Genomic DNA, 24,538 nt, shown 5'->3' with positions numbered 1-24,538 from the left:
ACCCACTTTGTACCCGCAATTTGGTCAATAAGTCCAACCCGCGATTCACTATCCCTTTTAACCCATCCTTACCGCTTCTTTAAATCAACGGGTAACCCTTTCTGCCCGCGGCATGTAAATGATATGTAAACGCTCCGATTAGCTATTCCCTCCCATTCAGTAACGTGCGCCCCTGACTATCACCTTTTTAACCTGCAGTTTAGCCGCGTCTTTAACCTGCTAAATTACCGCCTACCCTTACCCCTGCGTTAGAGGCAGGGGTGAGGGTAGGCGGCAAACTTTCCCCCAGTGCCCATGGGTGCCGGTCTCACTTTCTCTTTCAGCATTCCTTCTCCCGCTTCAGCAGCCCGGGGCAGATCGGGCGCTCTCTGCGAGGCGGCTTCCAGCAGCCCCCGCCGGCGAAGATGCATGAACGCATGCCTGTACTTCCAATTTGGGTGCTCAAGGCTCCTTCACTGCCTTCAGCGCCCAAATGGGACGTACAGGCGGTGCAAGCTCATCATACCAAAAAAATTGCACCGGCAGGCAACTGGCCGGGGGGGGAGTGTGCGCGGGAGGGGGTGGGGCGGCGGCTCCCCTACCTTTCCTGCATGCGTGGCAGCTCCAGCTCACCTGCCTGCCTCCCTCTGTTCCACCGCTCACTGCCTCCCCAGCGCCATCTTGCAGCTTGTGATGTCACGCCTGACCGTTCATGCGCCTTCGCTGACTTGAGCGCCCAAATTGACAGGCGCTCAAGTCAGCGAAAGTGTATGAATGTACGCCGTGACGTCACGCACGCCCATTCATGCACATTCGCTACAGGCGTGTGTTCATCTACCTTCGCCGGCGGGGGCTGCTATAAGCCGCTTCGTGATTCGCCCCGGGCTGCTCTCGCTCTCGCCGCCGGCTGTCCCCGGGAGGAGGGGAGAGAGGACTGGGGCTGCCCCGGAGACTGGCACCCATGGACGCGGCCAGGGCAGGTGAGCGGGGGCTGGGGGATGGGATTAGTCGCGATCCAAAGAGTGGCTTTCCCGGTGCGTTGGATTTTAGGTTTTCTTTTGCTTAAAGTTGGGATCCACTTCATTTGAAATGACATTTGAAATGACAGATACCAGCGCACCCAGGATACTGTATAGGTGCTGTATAGCGCCTATACAGTAAAATGGATTGTGCTTCATGGACGCATGTTGGACGTGGCTTGCATTTGCGTGCCATTTAAATACAGTATTGAGCGGTATGTGATCCAAACTGCGTGCGGCAAACGCAGGTGCGCCCGGCACTTACACACCTCTTTCTACCGCACCTTACTGTTTCGGCCTGTAAGTAACCTCAAGTTCAAATGCTTGAAAGAGTTTTCAAGTGTTTCAAGCCTTCTCGTATGTGTACAGTCACACATTATTGCTGACTTAGAATAATGTAGATTTTTCACATCCTCTCCAATGGCTTGTATAGATAAAGCATGCTCTTGAAGAATACGCTGATGATCTTGAGCGACTGTCCAATTTTCATGATACTTGATCTAGACTCTGAGAATGATCATTGAACGTTGACAACATTCCTGCAGTGAGATCCCAGAGGGACTCCAAGGTTACAACTGCCGGTTTTATAATCTCTATCTTGGGGCAAGCGTAATTGGAATTCGCAGTTAGTAAAGCTGGGGGAGCGGTTCCATAAACCCTTGCTCTTTCCAGCGGCGAAACAAGAAGAGTTTCCAACCATACCTTCTCTCTCCCCAAGGGTCCTCCGAACTGGGATTCCATCCAGGCTTGCCTCCAACTACAATGGTCTGTCGGTGACCCTATCTGGCTGGGAGAGCAGATGTGGAGCCAGACTTGGAGTATGGATCCACGGGGTCTTCACACTCCTTGCAGTTTTATTTGGACCTGTCATTGATGTCTCGCTGCAGGCAGTCTGGAAGTCATTTGCAGGAGCCCCTGACAAAGCATTCAAAAAGACTTCTACGGTGGAAAGGACTGATATTCATCCCAGAGATCCTGACTTGGACATTCTTCTTGCTGCGCTGCCCCTCAGGGGAGTTCCCAGGGAACCATCTCCTGATACAGCACGAGGAATCTTAGCCTCCCAGGCAATGTCACATATCTCCAAAATATTGACTCATTTTCTCTTGTCTGTGGAGCAGCAGAGACGTAACGAGTGGAACACCAGAGCATTACGCTAATTACTGTGGAGAGTCTGGATTTCTGGCCTGCAAAGAGGTCTTAATTGGTCATCAGTTATGATTTGCAATTATGCTGGTGGGTTGAATCTTTGTAAGTTATAGAATCTTTTATTGCACCAACAAATAGATGTTAGTTCACGATCAAGTCCATATAGTTCTTTTCTTTTTAACTTTATTTATGCATTTTATATTACATTTCAAGACATAGTATTGATATGATTATCATGAAATATAAAAATCAAAGAAAAAACCCCATTTCTTCCATGTCTTCTAATATTGGGGGATACAATACCACAATTCAAAGAATCAATTAAATAAGAAATTTTTAGAACCAGTGGTATTTCCAGCAAATAACTAAGCAGATACAGTGTCAGAGAACAGAGGTATTCTAAATTAAGCTGTTCTCCTATTAATGAAACTGGCCAACTGACTAGGTTAAAAAAAAAGGCATTTCTATATTTAATATAGCATATAGTTCCCTTCTACAGATGACATCTCCAAAATCCATGTGTAACATCTTTTTGTGGGCTCATTAAGATATTTTGTCCTGCAAATATTCCAGTTTTCATCAAGATCAGTACTACTACTAGGTCTCTGCACTTCATAGGTGCCAAATTTCAGTTTTAAATAGTCTCATTAGCTACATAGTTTTACTTTTGCTTATTTTCGCCTTCATTCTCTTTCTCCTCCCAGCCCTTTTTAAATTTAATTGAGAGAGACAGATAAAAGAGAATGCTTTGTCTTTAGTTAAATCCTGGAAGAGCTGACATGCACAGCTGGCACCTTGCCCAGGGTGTCTCAGCCAAATGGGTAAGGGGAGTCTTGAACTCATGTCTTTGGACATCTGACCTGGTTCAATGTTAACCCCACTGGTTCACTGTTCCATCTTTTTTGATGAACAAATTCATTTGCATGTATCTATATCCTTGATCCTTTTATGGTATTTTTTCCAGTACAAAGTTCATTGTTGAATACTAAAGAAATTGGCTATATTTCCATGTTTGGCTGTTAGAATAGAAGCTAAAGTGCATAAACAGATTTTGTGGCGCAGGGAATAGAAGCTGCTGCTTCTTTACAGAAAAATAGCTGAACTGCAGAATGATAAAAAGTGAAAATGCCTAACATTTCTATTTCTATGCTGAGCATAGACCTTAGTCATGGTAAAATCAGTGATCCGTTAGCTTTTCCAGCAGCAACGTTTAGCTTGGAGCTTAATATGGAACTATGATAGTGAAAAACAGAGCTCATAGACATGGCTTGGAATCTATTGTGTACTTCTAAATTGTAGAGATGGATTTTTGGTTTTATGATGGCTGTTTAATTTATCAACACACTAAAACGTGTAATGTATTTAAAGTGAAAAACATATGTTAACCAGAATTTAATGAAACATTGCATTAAAGGTTTTTTTACACTGGATATCAAATGGATCTTGGTCTCCAGGTACATTTATTTATTTATTTACTTATATTTAGGTCATGTCTTTTCTTTGCTAACTTACTGTACCTGAATACAATTCTACTTAAGTATTTCTCTGTCCCCAGAAGGCTTATAATCTGTTTGTACCTGATGGATTTGTGGTCTTCAATTTAGGAACATGAAATGGAAACTTGATGGCAGAAGAAGACCAAATGGCCCATCTAGTCTGCTTATCAATTTAATTTATCTCGTCCCTACAATTTCCATCGCTCAAAGATCTTCTGCTTTCTTGAATTTCAGATACTGTTTTTGCCTCCACTACCTGTGTTGGGAGGCCGTTCCATGCATCTGCTACTCTCTCTGTAAAGAAATATTCTTAAGATTACTCCTGAGTCTCTACCCCCTTTCACCCTCATTCAGTGACCCCTTGTTTTATAGTCTCCTTTCCACTGAAGGAGGCTAGCTTCCTGTGCTTGGAGCCTTTGAGATATTTAAATGTCGCTATCACATCTCTCCTATCTCACTTTCCTCTAGGATGTACATGTTTAGAACTTTGTCTCCTTATGTTTGTCACCCCTTGAACTGCCTCCAACCAGTTTATATCTTTTTGAAGATGCGGTCTCCAGAATTGTACACAATATTCCAAATGTTCTGATCAGGGACCTATATAGAGGCTGTATCACCTCCCTTTTTCTGCTGACCATTCCTTCTCTTATGCAGCCAAACATCTTTCTGGCTTTTGCTTTATTCACCTGTTTGGCCTCCTTAAGATAATCAGAAAGATTGCTCTTCTTTTGTGCTCAGAAAAAGTTTGCTTCCAGTATTGTTCCGTTCTCTTGAGGTTTTGCTGCGTAAATGCATTACTCTACATATTTTATTATTAAATCTTAGCAGTTGGTCTCTAGACCATTCTTTGAGTATTGCTAGAATCCCCCTCATGCTGCGAATTTTGATAGCATCAAAAAGACAAACATTTCCCAACAATCCTTCTCTTATATTACTCATGAAACTGTTGAAAAAAGCTAGTCCTAGGGCTGATCCCTGAGGCACAGCACTAGTAACGCCGCCCCCCCCCCCCCTTCAGAGTAAACTCTATTGCCATTTCCCATTTAGCCAGTTTTTAAACCAGTCAATCACTCTAGGTTCCATATCAAGGGTGCTCAATTTGTTTCCTGTGTGGAACCATGTCAAAGGACTTACTGAAATCCAAGTACACTATGTCTAGCACTTTCCCTTGATTCAAGTCTCTGGTCACCCAATCAAAGAAATTGATCAGGTTCATCTGAAAAGATTTACCACTAATAAAACTTTGCTGCTTTGGATTCCAAAAACTGCACCAGCCTCTATTTTAGCAATGATTCCATTAATTTGCTCATCACAGATGTCAGACTAACGAGCCTATAGTTCCATTCTCTTCCTTTCTTCCACTTTTATGAATAGGAACCACATCTGCCCCTCCTAGTCATCTGGAACTACTTCCATCTCTAAAGTAGTATTGAAAAGGTCAACCGGTGGATCTCTGTTCCTTCAGTATCCTATCCACCCCCATCGCCTTATATATTTTAAGTTTAGATAGCTTCTTACAAACACACTTTTCTGAAAATCGATTTTCACCTCACTTCCAATCTTGTGTGTTCATTTTATGTGGTCCAGCTCCAGGACCACATAAAACCATAAAGATGTTATTCCATGGGTGGTTCAGCTGATATCTTTTTGCATGCTGCTCATGCACCAATATGTGGATCAGTTTTGAAGTGCTGGAGAATAGAGCCCTATAGTATTAGACACTTTTAGCAATATAACTACAGCATGGATTATTTTTGTATATAGGGAAAAATAACCCATGCTGTAGTTACATGGTTAGGTTTCATGTTAGGAATTACCCACCCAGGAAAAAGATCTAGGCATCATAGTGGACAATACCTTGAAGTTCTTTGTTCAGTATGCTGTGGCGGTTAAAAAAGCAAATAGAATGTTAGGGATTATTAGGAAGGAAATGTTGAATAAAACAGAAGCATTATGACATTCTCTATGTTGCTCCATGGTGAGACCGCATCTTGAGTACTGTTAAGTTTATAGATGCACTGGAGAAGGTATAGAGAAGAGCAACCAAAATGATAGAGGATAGAATGGCTCTCCTATGAGGAAAGGCCAAACTGGTTAGGGCTGTTCAGCTTGGAGAAGAGATAGATAAGGGGGGTTATGATGGAGGTCTATAAAATCATGAGGACTAGAATGGGTTAATGTAAATCAAATGTGTAGTCTTTCAGATAATACAAGGACTAGGGGGCACCCATGAAGTTAGCAAGTAGCACATTTAAATTCTAAAGAAATTGTTTTCACTCAACACATAATTAAGCTCTGGAATTTGTTGCCAGAAGATGTGGTTAAGACATTTACCTTATCTGGCTTTAAAAAAAAGTTTGCACAAATTCCTGGAGAAGACATCTATGAACTATTAGTCAAGTTGAATGATTACCAGTATTAGTAGCATGGGATCTATTTAATGTTTGGATACTTGCCAGGTACTTATATGCTGGATTGGCCACTGTTTGAAACAGGATGCTGAGCTTCATTGGACCCTCGGTCTGACCCAGTATGGCAACTTTTTATGTTCTTACTCATGATTTTTCTGTATAGGTAGCAGTGCTGCTGATTCAGTCATTAAACTCAACATACTCATTTTTTTTAAAAGCACACTTTTCCTTGATCTTGCTCTTTCCAGAAATAGTAATGTGCAAAAGCAGTATATTGCAACATGCCATATGTAATATAGAGGGCAGTTTTCAGCAGGCTGGATAGATGCAAGGTACATGAATATTTTGTCTTTGAAAATCAACCATAAAATATTCGGATTCAACAATACTTAAGTAGTTGCTCTTAAACGTATCCATAACCTTGTGCGTGCTATATTTGTGTGCTAGTTATATATAGAGAAATATATTCATCTGGTTAAAAAGTAGTTCTTAAGTTGGATTTCAAACCCTAATTGTTGCTCGCTCTTTTTCCCCTCTAAACAATAGAGCTAGCCAAAAAATTAAATAACTTTATACTTAAAACCATAAGAATGTTTCTTTATTTATAATTTTTATGTTATGGAGGAAAAGGAAAAAACCTCAGCATACATACCTAGTCCCTCCGTTGTGAAACTAAATGAAAGAAATTGCTGCTTCAGTGGCCCTCATTAGAGTCCCATGCAAGCATCACATTGATATATGCAAAGCACACCCAGCTGAAAAAGCTTCTTGGGGGAAGGAAATTAAAAACAATGGGCATGGCCATGATATGTTCACACCTTTTATTAGTAAGTGTAAATGTATTTGAAAAGAGGTCATTACCTCCACCCAGCATTGCTCCATCTCATTAATGGGCCACTGCAATAAAAGCCTGTGGTAAAATGGGTGCTCATTTTGAGCACCAGTCTTTCCTACTGCACACACATCCACAGGCCCTGGGCGTCTGGTGCAGTATGTAAATTAGTGGTTGAACTAAAAAGGACACACTAGGGACAAAAGCACTGGATTCCCTGGTGATATGGCTGTGCACGGTTAGGAAAACGGGTCACTCAATATGAGTGTCTGTTTTATCCTTCCAGAGATAATTCACACACACTTTTTTTTTTTTTTTGTCAGTTTCAATCAATGCAAGCAGTGAATCTTAGTATCACAATGATACTAAGGAAGAGGAACCACTGACAGAGGGATTTTTTGTTTTTTCTTGAGCCCTTGGCTTGTGATATGACTCAACGCCAGCTCCAGGGCTGCTGTTAAGTTTGCTGCGTTTACCAGTGTGCACTGTGGGATTTTCTGCATTGGGGTAACAGCTAATAACCTCATCTACATGGAATTGACATGTGATCGCTATTAACTACACATGTTTGAACACATTTTGGATGCACTAATCCCGTTACTGTATCAGGAGTTTTTCTATCGGCTGAGCGCACTATATTGTATGAGCCTGTGAGCGTGCCAAGCAGACATTACATGAACTTTTGAAGTAATGATGGAATCCTCCTTTGGAAAGTCTGACTTCGGGAACTGTTTGGGAGAATTGCTGGTCATAACAGTGAAATCCCCCTCTGAGCTGATGTCTGAGGAAGCAGCAGTAGCAATTGCACTAGGTGATGGTTCATCATGTATTCGGTGTTGTGACCCTAGAGGTAGTAGAAATGTAAGTGGTGAAACAGGTGGCTGGTATTAGTGCTCAGAAACTTGCTAATGAGTTTGAGTAGGAGTGATCATAGTGGTGGTGGTACTGTATGATCCATATCCAGGAGGGATTCTGCCTTCTGCTTTTCTTGTATCTAGCAGACAAATTGCAGATACTGCTGATCTTGGAACCAGGGGTGACTAGAGATATGGGGATACATTAACCAGATCAGGGGATAAAACCTCTGATAAAATTATAACTTGGCTGCAAATGGGGAAATGATAATACAGCAAAATGTTCTAAACTAGAAGATAAGTCTCAAAGAACAGAAAAGTGGAGGGTTTAGAAAAAATACTGGGATTGCAGGCAATATGTTGTACATTGATTAAAGATAATACAGCACTTAGGAAGTCAGATAATTTAGAAATGAGAACTCGAGTGATTAAATTTCTGATATACGAAAATATCTTGGGCATGAAGTTGTTTTGATGCCTGCTGGAGTTATTTAAAATGCGTAAAGAGTCACTGGCTATTTCAGAACAGTCTCCTCTGCTGAGAGGTGGTAAAGGAAATCAAATTATTTCTAACCTTCTGTAGTATTGAGCATGGGTAAAGACAGGGAATTTGATTCTTGAGCTATGGATTAATTATTTCAGTTGAAGGTTTCCAAGCACATCCTTGTAGAATGTTCTCTGCAGCTAGATATACATTGAGTATTGAAACAATGTTTTTCAGAAAAAGAGAAATTCTTCAGCCAAATTATGAATTTTCCTAAGATCTTTAGGTCCATGTAGATTTTAGAACAAGGTTACTGCCAGGGAGTTAAATCTTCTTTGAGGATTCCCTGCTGCCTGAAAAAAGAATATAAATCAAATTAAATAAAAAAAACAACAAAAACCCAATACAAGATAAGTGTAATGTATTTTTATGATCCAGTTCAAATCTATACTTTTCTGGAGAGAGACAGGTGGGGGGAGGCTTAGGTGCCAGTAGACAAAGGGGTGCCTGGGGCCTTTTGGTGCCATTGTTTGGCAGGTTACAGTAAGCTTTTTCAGACCTAGCAAGGGTGGTCTGGGGATGGCCATAAAGAGGTCATGTTTGGAAACACATGGTTCTCAGACCATGGTGGGGGTGACCTGTGGAAGGCTGCAAGGTTGGCTATGTAAAAGTGAGGAGAGGGAGACACATGGCACAGAGTGACAGTTACCGCACGCCTGGGCCAGCTGCATTCACAGAGTGGAATAAAGCTGGCTTACCAACTTTCATGGAGCAAAACATTGAAGGGCTGCTGCCTCACTAGTGTTATTGATTAGTAGTTGGGTTTGGGTTAGGTTTGGATTAATTTGTTTCAACAATTTTATTACACAAGTAATAACATTGTCAGCTGGAGGCGAACTTCCCCAGCTGGGGTATACAACATGTGACTTGAAGAGACACCAAATTTTCTTTTACCAAACAGGTAGTTCCCCCCCCCCCCCCCCCAAAAAAAAACAAACTTCTGGACCCCATCCGCATCCCTCCCTCCCCCCCCCCCCCAAAAAAAAGAAAAAACCCCTCACATTGTCCAAGAAAAAACTTGATCGGCCTATTTTGTGGTATAAGTCCAGTTTGAGGGATCCAGAAATTGATCAGACATTCACAATGAGACTCCGGGAATGGTGCGGTAGAGATTGAAGGTAACTGTCCCATATTAATAAGAAGAATTGTCAGCGAAGTGGCGGTCGCCATATGTTCCATGTGCATTAAAGGATGCAAAGAATTCCTCTACATCCAGAACGTAGTACTTCATTGCCTTTCCAGAGCATGAGAACCAAACGCTTCCCAACCACCCAGGCCTTTCTCATCAGCATGTGAGCTCCCCATCCTCTTAGGATTGCTGCGGAGATATTATCAAACAGAATCGCCTCCTGAGTTACCGGAATGTCAACATTTAACAGGTCAGCAAGATACTGGGTGATGTGATCCCAAAAAAATTTAATCCGAGAACAGTCCCAAAACGTATGAAATAGGGATCTGGAAGCTGCCTTGCAATTAGGGCATGTTGCAATCGTAGATAGTTTAGCGAGGAACAAGATTCGAGGAGCCAAATATGCTCTGTAGAAGAACTTGAATTGCATTTTGCGATAGTACATATTCGTGGTGATGGTAGCAATACGTTTAAAGCCGGACTGTATAGTAGATGGGGCCAGGGCAAGATGACATCCTTGTTCCATCTTTCCATCAAAACTGAGCAGATATCCAACCGAATGTGAGTCCTGAGTTAATTTATATTAGTAGGCAATATAGCGCCCATAGATTGGTGAGGCCAGTTCTAGTATGTAAATGTAGTAATTGATATATCTTTTTCATTTTGAAGGCTGTGGCTGTTTATCCATTCAATAAATATTAAATTATTAAAATGTTTGTGAATGTCATTAATGAGGCAATAAAAGGGCAAGATGGGGGGGGGGAGGGAGGGAAATGATAGCAACAAAGATACGGCATGCATTGGTCATGAGCTGAAACTGCAGACTTGGACGCCTCTATTCTATCCTTAGAAAATGAATTTTTCTCTAGATTTGTGTCTTTGCTTTGTGACTTGGGGGATTTAAGTGGGTATTTATTTTATTTGTGAATTGCAAGAGTGCCATATTAGCCTAGATATTAAACAGCATCAAATAGATAAGACCTTTAATCAAAGGAGAAAAAGATTGGAAAGTGATGAATAAAACTATGTAAAACAAAATGTAAAAGCTCAGTGGGGCTGGGTTGCTGGGGGAATGAAATGACTAAAACTTTTCCCATGCACACACCTAGCCTATAACAGTCTTCTGGTATTTATTTATTTATGAACTTTTATTTACCGACATTCGTGAAGCACATCATGCCGGTTTACAGTGAACTGAAAGAAGGAAAATTACAATAAAACAAGAGGGGGGGGGGGGGGGAAGGCGAGAAGAGGAAGGGGAGAGGGAGGGGACAGGGTGGAGATGGGAAAGGCAGTAAAGATTGAGAAAAATAAAACAAATAGAACAAATAGGGGAACTATATACAGTTGAAAATATGTACAGTTATAATGCAGTATTCTTATTAAATTTAACAAAGTTGGGACTGGCTGTTCTCGAGGTATTAGCAGCAATGAATAAACCTGAAAATGTGCAACATTTGTGGTAGATATTGGCAAAATATGAAAGCTGACACTACTGTGCAAAAGTGAAAAATCCCCTTAACAGAGGCTGATTGGGAAAAGTAAGTACCCCATTAACACCAGGCACTAAACCTGGTGCCAATGTGCTACTTACCTGTCCCCACTTCCCGTGACTGAAGCTGTGGCTTGCAATACTCCCGGAAGTAGTACAGAGAATGAGACTGGATTTAAGGAAGCTGGAAGAGTGGTGGAAAATATGGCAGCTGGGATTCAGTGCCAAGAAATGCAGAGTCATGCATCTGGGTTGTGGTAATCCGAAAGAACTGTATGCGTTGGGGGGTGAAGTTCTGATGTGCACGGAGCAGGAGAAAGACCTTGGGGTGATAGTGTCTAACAATCTGAAGTCAACGAAGCAGTGTGACACGGTGATAGCCAAAGCCAAAAGAATGCCAGGCTGCATAGCGAGAGGAATATCTAGTAAGAAAAGGGAAGTGATAAATCCCCTTGTACAGGTCCTTGGTGAGGCCTCACCTGGAGTACTGTGTTTAGTTCTGGAGACCATATCTCAAAGGAGACAGACAGGATGGAGGCGGTCCAGAGAAGGGTGACCAAAATGGTGGGTGTTCTCCATTGAATGACTTGTGAGGAGTGGTTGAAGAACCTGAATATGTATACCCTGGAGGAGAGGAGGAGCAGGGGTGATATGATACAGACCTTCAGATACTTGAAAGGTTTTAATGATCTATGGTCATCAACAAACCTTTTCCATTGGAAACATTTTAGTAGAACCAGGGGTCACGATTTGAAACTCCAGGGAGGAAGACTTAGAACCAATGTCAGGAAATATTTCTTCACTGAGAAGGGTGGTGGATGCCTGGAATGCCCTTCCAGAGGGGTGAAGACTAAAACTGTGAAGGATTTCAAAGGGGCATGGGATAAACACTGTGGATCCCTAGAGGATGGGAATAAATAAAAAAGCTTGGGGGTAACATGCATGGAGCGGCGGTTGCTACCCTTGACAGAAACGTGGGGGTAACCTGCACAGAGCGATGGTTACTACCTTGGGAAGCTTGCTGGGCAGACTAGATGGACTATTTTGGTCTTTTTCTGCTGTCTTTACTATGTTACTATGACTCTTGCAACCCAAACTGACTCCTCTTGCCTCCAGTATGGCTTGGAATACTTCTGTTAATCCCACCATCCTAACTGGTCCCCGTCCCCCCCTTGCTGTCATTGACTGTTTGCACCTGCCATGGTAAAGACTCTCCTTGCCAGTGTGATGTAGTGTAGCTGGTTCTGCTTCTGCTGCAGGCCCATTAGCTTTTTTCTGACTGCTCCCAATAACACTGACACTTTGCACTCCCCTGATCTAATGCAGGATACACCTTCCTATACCCAAACCAGAAAATAAGAGAAAAATAGATAAAAAAAACCAAATTGTCACATCTCACTTCAGGATGTTAAAAGCATGTCTAGGCTTCCAAGAAGATAGTGGCGTATTCTGCATGGAGTGACCATGATTAAATCCTAAATTTCAGTGAGCATGGGAGATCTGGATATTTTGGACAGTGACTTTGCTAGTCTTTGGTAGCGCTGTGAATTATTAGAAAACTTGATGATAAAACATGGAAGGAGATTTTGAGTGTTGAATTTAGTGTTGGTTTGTAAGAATCGGAAGAATGACGACAAGGTATGAAATGGCCTAACAATAGGGGTGGTAGAAACCAGAGCTTAACAGTCTCGACATGCTTGCGACTGATATGGAGGGCAGTGGTAGGAAAAACATAAGCAGAGAGGAGCTGGAATTGGGTTGAGTATATAGGGATTTATATGCTCATTTACTCAAAATGGAAGAATCACATCAGGGCAGACTTGATGGGGGGCTAATGTGTTCTTTTTCTGCTGTCATTTACTATGTTACTATGCTTTGGTGAATAACCTAGTTGTTTACTGAAGAAGAGACAGCAGGTGACGATTCAGATAAACTGAAAAAAATCACGGTGAATCTGGAAGATGTAGTAGGCCAGACTGACAAACTGAAGAGTAGAAAATCATCTGGACCAGATGGTATGCACCTCAGGTTTCAGAAAACTAAAAAAATGAATTTTCAGACCTATTATTTTTTTTCCAAAATATTTATTAACATTTCCAGGGGTTCACAATCAGCAAAGCTGGGGCCGTGCATAGCCCTTCCATCAAAAGTACATCAAGCATCTAAAACCCAAAGCATAATAGTTCAAGCACGACAATACACTCCAGAAGTACAATAATAAGCGCTGTTCCCAATGTGAATCCCCGTTCTATAAACTAAACACTCAGCCTGATTCAGTGCTGGGAAAAATCATGGAAATTATTATAAAGAATAAAATCACAGAACATATAGATAGACATGGTTTAATGGGACACACCCAGCATGGATTTATCCAAGGGAAGTCTTGCTTCACAAATCTGCTACTTTTTTTGAAGGGGTGAATAAATGTGAACTGCTGGATGTGTGTATTTGGATTTTCAGAAGGCATTTGACAAAGTCCCTCAGAGGGTTCTAAGAAAACTAAAAAGTCATAGGATAGGAGGCGATGTCCTTTCATGGATTGAAAACTGTTTAAAAGACAGGAAACAGAGTAGGATTAAATGGTCAATTTTCTCAGTGGAAAAGGGCAAACAGAGTGCCTCAGGGATCTATACCTGGACAGGTGCTTTTCAATATATTTATAAATGATTTGGAAAGGGGTACAATGAGTGAGGTGATCAAATTGGCAGATGATACAATTATTCAAAATAGTTAAATCACAGTTGGGTTGTGATAAGTTGCAAGAAGACTTTGCAAGAATGGAAGATTGGGCATTCATATGGCAGATAAAATATGTGGACAAGTGCAAGGTGATGCATATATGGAAAAATAACTCATTCTGTAGTTGCATGGTTCCATGGTAGGAGTTACCACCCTAGACATCATAGTTATGTTGAAATCATAAGAACATAAGATATGCCATACAGGGTCATACTAAAGGTCCGTCCATGCCCAGTATCCTGTGTCCAACAGTGGCCAACCAAGTCACAAGTACCTGGCAAGTACCCAAATATTAAATGAATAGATCCCAAGCTATTGATTAATAGCAGTTTATGGACTTCTGCTCTAGGAACTTATCCAAACCTTTTTTTAAACCCTGTTACACCAAATGCCATAACCACATCCTCTGGCAATGAATTCCAGCGTTTAATTATGCGTTGAGTGAAAAAGAATTGTCTCTGTCGGTTCAGTGTACAGTGGCAGTCAAAAAAGCAAACAACGTTAGGCATTATTAGAAAGAGAATGGCAAGTAAAATGGAGCATGTCATAATGCTTCTGTATCGTTTCATGGTGAGACTGCACATTGAATACTGTGCAATTCTATTCATCACATGTCAAAAAAAGATATAGTTGCACCATTGGAAAAAAACCAGCAGAACCAGGGATCACGATTTAAAGCTCTAGGGTGGAAGACTCAGAACCAATGTCAGGAAGTATTTCTTCACAGACAGGGTGGTAGATGCCTGGAATGCCCTTCTGGAGGAAGTGGTGAAGACCAGAACTGTGAAGGGTGTGGGATAAACACTGTGGATCCATAAAGTCTAGAGGATGTGAATGAAGAGTGAAAGAAGAGTGGGTGGCTCGCGGGAATGACGGCTACTACCTGGAGATAATACCCTTATTCAATAAACATACACACGGTTAATGCGACTCCAACATTGCTCTAAGCTTCAACGGCAATGAGGAAATGTGGAAAAAAGGATTTGCATTCACAAAAAAGCGGGGAGTTGCTTGTTACGGCGGTTACTACCCCAAACCAAATAAGCCTGATACTTCACTTTCAATGCATATCCAGCGTAGCTCTCTGCTTCAACGGCAGGGGGGAATGAAGAAAAGGGGATCTATATATAGACAACAACCAAGGACTGAATTACATAGTCTGGGTAAACAAATAACCATGGGTGTAGCTTGCTTATTGCGGTGGTTAATACCCCTAACTAATTAAGCTATTTCACTTAGATGCAGTTCCAACACTGCTCTCTACATTAATGGCAGTGGTGGAAGGGAAATAGAATCAAAAGGTTACTAAGGGCCAAGAGTAACAGATAAGATGAGGAAAAAAAAAGTGAGAGCTTGCTGGGCAGACTGGATGGGCCGTTTGGCCTTCTTCTGCCGTCATTTCTATGTTTCTATGGAGCAAGTACAGAGAAGGGTGACCAAAATGATAAAGGACATGAAACTGCTCCCCTATGAGGAAAGGCTAAAGCTTGGAGAAGAAACGGCTGAGGGGGGGGGGGGGGGGGGATATGATAGAGGTCTACAAAATCAGGGTAAATGTGAATTTGTTACTTTTTCAGATAATACAAGAACTAGGGTGCACTCCATGAAGATAGGAAATAGTACATTTAAAACAAATTGAAGAAAATTGTTTTTACTCAAACTCTAGAATTCATTGCCAGAGGATGTGGTTAAGGCAGTTAGTGTAGCTGGGTTTAAAAATAAGTTTGGATAAGTTCCTGGAGGAGAAGTCCATAAACTGCTGTTAATCAATAGGGAATAACCACTGCTTGTTGCCACTGCTTGTTGCCAGCATGTGATCTATTTAATGTTTGGGTACTCGCCAGGTACTTATGACTTGTATTGGTCCGTGTGCCAAAACTACTGGGAGCATTTTTTCTTGTGCTTTGCAGCACAAACAATCTGGGCAGACAAGTCAACATCACCATTGCTGCTTCTGCTGGGCATGTAATCAATGTTCTATCAGTTGGGAGCAAGATTTTTTTTTGTGCTGCTTTAGAGGCAAATTACTTTATTTTTTTTTCTTAGTAGGTAGGGTCCAGTGTGTGCATGTTTTCCTATGTTCGTAGTAATAAAGTAAAATGCACAAAATGCCTTTATTTAAACTCATTTCTGCAAATGAAGTTAGATAATTGGGTTCCTGATTATAAATGAACATACAGACATACTTCATTTTATATACACAAATTTTGAATGGAGAATGCTTGGGCTTCTCATGTATTCATTTTTGTTTTTGCAGTTTAGTGTAATAATTGACAGAATAGACGCAGTGAAAATGGGTCCCTACATGCCTGTTTAAGATACTATAGAGGGTCATTTATTTATTACAGGTTTTGTATATCATCATTCGGAGGGGAGTACCATCACAACAGTTTACAACAAGACATTAAATACCTAATACAATGCTTGTTCCTAAAACATAGCTTATCAACTCTAAAATAATGTTAATTAAAATTACATCAAAATCATCTAATTAAACATTGAAAATAAATGTTGCAGTATATCTGCATACTACTTCCTACTGCTTTGGTAGTTGACTTAGGAAATCATCACAACCCTTTTTGGGCCTGGGCTGCTGCCACCTGTGCTGCTTGAACAGTCGGCCAGGTACTGTGGAGGTTGCAGTACATCTGCATACTTTTCCAGCTGCCTTGGAGTGCAGAGGACACTTCAGTCCCCTTGGGCTTCCACCAGGAGTTGTGTGCCATAGCATTACCTTGAGTCAGTAGATTTTGTTCCTCTCTTATTTCCTTGGACTCAACTACTTCTATGTCCTTGATGCTAATCTTCCCCAATCTTATTCCCTGCTGCAAACCGCTATTAACATAGTCTGTCGTCATTCTTTATATTTTTTTTCACCTCACCAGCCTTTGTCTCCTGCCATGTCCACTGCTCTTGAGCCTGTTTCCTTCCTCTCATCCAGACATCTCCATTCTTCCTGAGAGCGAGCATCTCATCCTCATAATCGACATACCTCCACTTCTCTTTTCTGTACTTACATGAAGTATACTCGTGCAACAGTGTCTGATGATCTCGTGTAGTAAATTGTTGAATAAATTTCTTCCTCCGAAGGAGAGGACTGGCAGTGCTCAGAACTTGTGGGTTTGGAGTGAGGGGCGGCTTTGATTATGTGCATGCTAGTTGGGGAGGGGAAAGATGTTAGATTGGCGAGGGGGGAGTATGGAGGAATTATCAATTAGACCAGCACATCAATTACATAAAACTGGCAACATGATTAGAACAGCAACCTGTCATTCAGTAACTTTATCAAGAAATTTTCTTAAATGCTTAGGATAAAACACATAGCATTAAATGTAATTTGTCATTAGCAATTTTTATATTTCCTTTTTCTTCTGAGAATGTAATATCTATCATAATTCCTATTTTTCTGACAGGTCCTCCTCTATTATTGGGGGCTTAATGAAGGCTAAAGCAGTGATTTTCCTAACTCTTTGTTGTAATGAATATTATTTTCTTTAATGTAGTGCTCTATGCGCTTCCTTATTTCTGTTGCATATTTGTTGCTTATTAAAGAGAAGAAAAGAACAATTTAGAAGTCGGGGATGCACGTTGCCTGTTTTAAGCTTCTAACATTAATTTTTTTTTTTGTATCTTGTGGTTGTGTTCTCTTTTGGAAAGCCATTCCAGGATATTTGTAAATTAATAAACATTTGCATCTTTCTCAATATTTGGCTTCACCCTTACTTTAGGTTTGGTCTCTAGATTATTTTAGTTCCTCTAGCATGGAGCTGTCAAGGCCCTTGCAACTCTTAATTGCTCATACAAAGTATTTCGTATTTTTTAAATCCTCTGACATGCTTTCTCTTTTGGGAGATGCCCTGAACTTAAGTTTCAACCTCAGTATTTGTTCGTATGTAAGTATTCTTAATTTTTTGGTCCAGCAGTTATTTCCTACTTCTTTGGGCTTCTAACTATGCCGGTTAATTCTTTTAATTGTAGATCATCTTGATTGTTGAAGAAAAGTGATTCATCGCATAGATTAATAAACATAAACGTAACTGAATTAGAATCTGCTCCTGGTGGGGCTATGGCATCATGAGCTGAATGTTTTCCTACCATTTTTTACTTTTCCCCCACTACTTATTTCTCAGACTTGTTTCTTCACCTTATTGACTTAAGACCTCAATGCTAGTTATAATAAAATAGTGCTTCCAGTTCAACCATAACAAAAATTAAAATACAGCCGTGGCAGCAACAATCCAATAGCTAAGAGACATGGCTCATGTTTTCCTCTGGAACATGACTAGTGAGCCGATAGGTGTCACAAGATAGCTTCAATACTCTGTGCTTCCCTTCCCTCTTCATTCCAGGCTGTGAAGACTGCTTCTACAGAATCCCAGTCTTTGTTGGCTCAAGGAATAGAAACCAGACTAGAATCAAATTTGGGTCTCCTGCTCGACAGTGTACAGTACTGCTGCTGAGATATTGGGCCCACCATATTGTATATTTTTTTCTTTATAACATTTGGGATCTTAATTGTTATATATAGCTTTTGGAATTGACCCTGCACTATTTTCATAGCTTCTCTCTGTACTATGCACAGTCTGTCTTGGGAAAATCTTAATCTGGAAGGAATTTTGAAAAGTTTTAAGAAATACAGAGCCAGCTGTATGGAGGTTTACCATGTTGGTGTGGCTCCTCTCCTTCCCTTTCTTGTCATCTGAGGTGGACACTTTAACTCAAGGGTGGGCAAACTATGGGCTGTGGACCAAACCCGGCCTAATGACAGGCTTTTTCTGGCCCTCCTACCTAATCAGTTTACCTTATTATCTCTGGCCTGCCTGTGCCTTGCAATAGTGTCAACAAGGGCCTGCATCGCAGGCCTGTGTTGATGACATCGACCTGAGTGTCAGCAGCCGGCAGCAGTGACCCTTCTGAGGCATAGCATAGTAGAGAGAGTAGAGTGGCCCTGTCAGAATTGGCAGTGTGGTTGGTGGGGTCTTAGGAAGAGGAGAGGAGCATTGTGGCCTTGCTGGAATTGGCAGCTTGACCTTCTGGCCTTATGTTAGGAGTGGCATGACAAAACTCTCTTATCAAGGCCACAGGGGGCAGAGGACAGACTGCCGTTATTTCAAGAGGGGAGAAAAGTGAGTGAGAGGAATGTGTGTGTGTGTGGATGAGTGAGAGGAATGTGTGTGTGTGTGTGGATGAGTGAGAGGAATGTGTGTGTGTGTGTGGATGAGTGAGAGGAATGTGTGTGTGTGTGTGTGTGTGTGGATGAGTGAGAGGAATGTGTGTGTGTGTGTGGATGAGTGAGAGGAATGTGTGTGTGGATGAGTGAGAGGAATGTGTGTGTGGATGAGTGAGAGGAATGTGTGTGTGGATGAGTGAGAGGAATGTGTGTGTGGATGAGTGAGAGGAATGTGTGTGTGGGTGAGTGAGAGGAATGTGTGTGTGTGTGGGTGAGTGAGAGGAATGTGTGTGTGTGTGTGTGTGTGTCTGTGGGTGAGTGAGAGCACATGTGCAAGAAGAAACCCCTTCTCTTTTTACTAATCCGTGAAAAGCTCATGGCATCTGGAAATCACAAGTTCCCAAGTATGGAAAGTGGGGAATTAAAAAAAAAATTCTTACTAGTTTTAATTATTTGGTATTTGACATCTGTTTTGAAATATTTTATAGGTATTTTGAATATTTTTCTGAGTTTTTAAATATTTTATGATCTATTTAACAGTTTTGAAATCTTTTTATTGGTATGATTGCTTTGGTCCTCACTGTGTGGTGTATTTGCCACTGTGAACCTCCCCCCCCCCGGGACACTCATTTTTAAGGAGGTCTTCTCCCCTCCCTCCCCAGGCCCTTGGTTTTGATAACCATCAGTAATGTGATCCTGTAAAAAAAATAAAAAATTTGCCCACCCCTGCTTTAGCTGCTCCCAGCATGTGATCACATAACTCCTGAAGGAGCAAACTTAAGGAGTTGTGATTTTGAGGACTCCTTCAGGAGCTAATAGGGGACTAGGGATAGAATTATTTAGGGATATTGAGTGGGCTGAGGGCATTGCAATATGGTTAGGTGGACTGTTTTAGTATTTAATGGGTATTTTGTTAGCTGGTTTATAATTTTGCCTCCCCAGTGGGTTTGGTTTGTTTCCAGTTTATATATTGATGTATTTTTGATGCATTAACTGTTTTATATCTTTTGTTAATATTTTAGTTTCTTGATGTGTTAGATTAGGACTTCCCAAACTTTTAGCCAATGTGACCCCATTTTAGCCCTTGAAAATTCACAAGATCCCCAAAGTATGATGAAAACAAATTAGCAAGGGTGTGATCTGTCTACCTGCACCTCTCTCAACATCCACTCTTTCCAGTTGATCCTTTCTGTCAGCTTCCACCCCTCCAGCAGACTTCCTCTTTTGACCTTTTCTCCATCTGATCCCCTCTTACATCCCACAGCTCCTCCCATGTCCCCAACCCATCTTCTCTCTCATCCCTTTTTACATCCCTCCTGTTGATCTTCTTACTCTCAACCTCTTCTTATAACCCCAACTGATCCTCTGTTCACACCATTCCTCCATCCCCCATTTCCTCTCACCTCCCAGTTTCCCCATTCCCTTCCAATTCTTCTCTTACAATTTCCAGCTGATCCCCTCTCACCTTCAGGTCCTCTTACCTAACCTAATCAATATTTCTCCTCTCTCACCACCTACAGCCAATCCCTCTCCAGCTTATCCAACCCCTCCTGCAACTGATCCCTTCCTTCAAATAGCCTCTTCTCCAAATACTTTGGCCAAGGTCAGCAGCAACATTTTTTTGGGCCCTGCACCAAATGTGAATGACAACTGGTGAGAAGAGAGAGCAGGCTGACAGGAGTGTGGTCTCCCTTGGTCCAGACTATGAATTACCCCTATGCTTGGGATGGGGAGTACCACATGAGAAATTATATTAACTAATATGATTTATTTTTGGGTTCATAGCCTGAGTGGGGAATGAGGCAGGGTCCCAGTTACCCCTATACAACAATTCTGTGCCCTTCCCGAACAACCTCTCACTTCTGGCACCATAGACCAGATAAAATCATCAAATAATGATCTGAGTCCTCTACTTTTCTTTACAATTTCCACAGTCTCTCATATATTGATTATATTCTATTAATACAAAGTTATACATGGTATTGTATTCGTTCAGTTACTATGTTATATTGTAAAGCGCAATGCTGAATTATTGTTTGAATGTAAACCGAGGTGATGTTACTTACGTACCCCGGTATATAAAAATCTGTAAATAAATAATAAATAAATAAATAACCCAGAATAAAACAGTAATTCACCCTTTTACTAGTATTGTGTAAATAGACAGTAAATCCAACCAGAATAATAAATGGGAAAAGTACAGTAGTGAAGCATAGTATAATCCTAGTTTTCTTATTTTAAATCAAGCAATGCAAAAATAATACTGGGTATTGCCTCTTAGCCAGAGCAATCAACATTCTCATATGGATAGTAGAAAAAAAAAAGTAAGACACTCTAATAGAGTTTGGGGGGCAGGGAAGTACAAATTTCTGAAATTCTTTACCCCTGAGTACTCAAAAAGGTGGAGGCAGGGGGGAACAGATCCACCCCCAATGATACCAATTTGTAAAGGATGCACCCTGTCCCAAACTCAAAATTGTGTGGAACAAAATAAAGAAAGTGAAGAAATTCCTCTTGATGGTGGAGCTGGCTAGATGACAAACCAAATAGAGGAGCCACTGCAGTGTATGAAAGGTCTTTCTCTCCTGGGGAGCTTCCCCAAATGATTGATTTTGATACTAATAGAAAGGAGATCTAGTTTCAGTCTCTTACAGAAAGACCATAGTCCTCCAAATGGGCCATCCATTCGGCCCAGCAAGCTTCTCATGGAAATATCTACCGGGCTGTGGAGGTCACTCCCAGGTTTCTCTTAAGGGTATTCTCTGCAGTTACCCCCAATCTTTATGATTTGTAGTAATATTTGTAATTAAAAAAAAAACCAATTCTCAAATCCTTAAAAAAATTACTGCTGCTAACATTTTTACTGGGTGAGGAGCCTTCCTGAAAATTCTGGCAATGCTGACTTGCTTTGCTTTTGGATTTGGCCATAGAAATAGGCCTGTGCTTTTTCCCTTATGTCTGTATATCAGTACCCCCAGACTGTAAAAGTCAAAGCCTGTGTTGGCTGCCATCTGAATCCAATCCCCCCCCCCCAACACACACACTGTCAAAGCTGAGAGTGATGTTGCAGTAGCTCTGTTTTTGCGGTGTTTGGTCTGTTGCATTTTAACTCCAAATTTTCACTGAACAATTTGTTGCTAATCGAGCTTTATTTTATTTCAGAATGTCATTCATGAGGTAGTTTCCTTCTTTTGGAAAGTTGGCAGGGGAGGGGCTGCATTGAAAAGATGGTGAAGAGTGACAAAATTTTTTTTGTTTTGTTTTAAATGGTCTATTTCAGTTTTATTCCTGCTGTTATTTGCTATGTTAAGCAAATTTATGAGTAAAAGCCAAAAAGAATTATTGGGTGGGATAAACATTTTTAGCCTGGCTCCTAAAAACAAAATAAAATAAATTGTAGGTAAGACCAAAGTTGTCAGGACTTATGTTCACACTTGTCTTTATAAATCCTTTTATCAAAACATTCACTTGAGCCAGTGGAATCAGACATTTATATATTAGTTTGCATATTTTGTGGTGTGGGGGTTGATGCTTTTTGGGGCTAAAATCAATAAAGTACATTTGAATTGTTTGGTTTTCTGACATGATTAGCATTTTGCTGTGCTTGACTCTACTCAATTTCAGAAGGCAGTCTGATTGTATTTAACTTCTAGTCTGCTCATTAATCTTTCTTCATTTCTGTTGATGATAAAAGGCTGGACTTTGCAATACTGTTTACTAGGCTTGGAAAAATCCCAGGAGTCAGGTTACCAGGCTGCCTAAAATTTGACACCTGGTACCTAACATTCTGAAAAAAAAATATTTATTAAAAAAAAAAAAAAGACAAAGCAAAGAAAATAGCAAGCAAAATAGCAACAATTGCAAAGTGTGAAAAAGCAACAGAAAAGGAAAGGAAAAATTTCCTGACTCCTAAACATTTTTGATTGGTGCTTAAGTTTTCTAAATATATTTCCAACACTGCTGTTTACAAAAAAAAATACAAGGACACTGCAATCCATTTGATTTTCTTATAGGTTAATCAGTAAATATGAAATTAACTGTTTACCAGATTTTTACTTTGTTTTTCTAATACTAACTACTCCTTAAAGTGACTAATTGGTATAGCTTATTTTTATCTGCATTGTTACACATAATGGCGTTTGTTCTTTAGATGGATGGATTTGATTAATATCAGATGAAGGGAGTATATTTACTTGAAAAAATAAGGGTATATTTTCAAAGGTTTAGGATTTACATGTGTAAAATAGGTAGTACCACAGATTTTCTGGATCTGTCTAGTGTATTTTCAATCTCCTGAAACAGTTACTTTCACAACATGTGCACTTTTCAGCTTCATTAACAGGCTGATTCAGTAAAGTGAGCGGGCGAGCGCCCGCTCTCCCGGCACGCGCCCAGGACACTGGCCTGGGCGCGCGATTCAGTAAACTAAAATATCTAAATTAGGGCTGGCGGTAAAAAGAGGCGTGCGCGTCTCTAGCACCTCTTTTTGGACAGGAGCGGCGGCTGTCAGCGGGTTTACAGCCGACACTCAATTTTGCGGGTGTCTGTTGTCGAGCCCGCTGACAGCCACAGGTTCAGAAACTGGACGCCGGCAAAATTGAGTGTCCGGTTTTCAACCCGCGGGCCGATTTCAAATTTTTTTTAATTTTTTTTTAACTTTCGGGACCTCCGACTTAATATCGCCATGATATTAAGTCGGAGGGTGCACAGAAAAGAGGTTTTTACTGTATTTCTGTGTACTTTCCCAGTGCCGGCAGAAATTAGCGCCTACCTTTGGGTAGGCGCTAATTTCTGAAAATAAAATGTGCTTTTTGTATCATGCGGGAATGACTAATCGGGCCATCAACATGCATTTGCATGTTGCAGGCACTATTAGTCTCCGGGGGGGGGGGGGGGGTGTGGATGCGTGTTTTCGAAGGGGTAAAGCTAGCGCGTCCAAATGCAGGTTATCAGTGCGCTCCATCTGTAAAAGAGGCAATCTGGGGGGGACCTTTCTAGGTCTTAGATATACTGCCTATGAACATTTAAGCTTAAAAAGTGCATGCATAGTAGGCATGTCACTAACGCATATGCTTTATTCTATTCAACCCCATGTAAGTGTTACTCCTGGGGGAATTCTGTGCAATACAATTTAAAATTCTGCACACAAAAAATTCTGCAAAATACTTTATATTGGTCAAAATAACACAATATATATGACAGTCTTTAAGTAATTAATTAATTTAAAATGTAACAGAAACAAGTTATTACTTAGATGCAGAATTTTAAATATTTTGAGCTGAATTTCCCTAGAAGTTCACTGTGAGTGGCCCTGCCACACACTCTCTCTACTCTCCTGGCCACTTTGTCCTCTCAGGTCCCAACTCCTCCACTTGCCAGTATCTCTCCCCTACCCTCTAGGCTCAACCCCTTCCACTCTATCTCCACTCCCAGAGTTTGACCCCTCTCTCAGTTCTGCCCCTCACACAGGCTATGTGTGTGTGTGTGTGTGTGTCTCTCTCTCTCTGTGTCTCACACAGGCTCCTGTTCTCTAGTGCATATACACACCCCCTCATACAGGCTCTCTCTCTTGCACACACACATCCCCTCATACAGGATCCTTTTCTCTCTTGCATACACACCTACATAGGCTTCCTTTCTCTCTTATGCATACACCCTCACAGAGGCTACCTATGTCTCTCTCCCACACTGCTTCACACAGGCTCCCTCTCTCACAAACAAGCA

General features: G+C 41.1%; 1 protein-coding gene across 5 annotated transcripts in view; it reads left to right on the top strand.

Moving 5' to 3' along the window:
- Window positions 1-24,538, top strand: part of ERBIN (erbb2 interacting protein) — a 716,810-nt gene that overhangs the window by 170,384 nt on the left and 521,888 nt on the right. The window lies entirely within an intron of this gene.

Source organism: Rhinatrema bivittatum, chromosome 1, assembly GCF_901001135.1.
Source record: "Rhinatrema bivittatum chromosome 1, aRhiBiv1.1, whole genome shotgun sequence".
NCBI classification, from domain to species: Eukaryota; Metazoa; Chordata; class Amphibia; order Gymnophiona; family Rhinatrematidae; genus Rhinatrema; species Rhinatrema bivittatum.
Note: the sequence above shows the minus strand (reverse complement) of the source record. Positions and strands in the feature narration are given on the sequence as shown.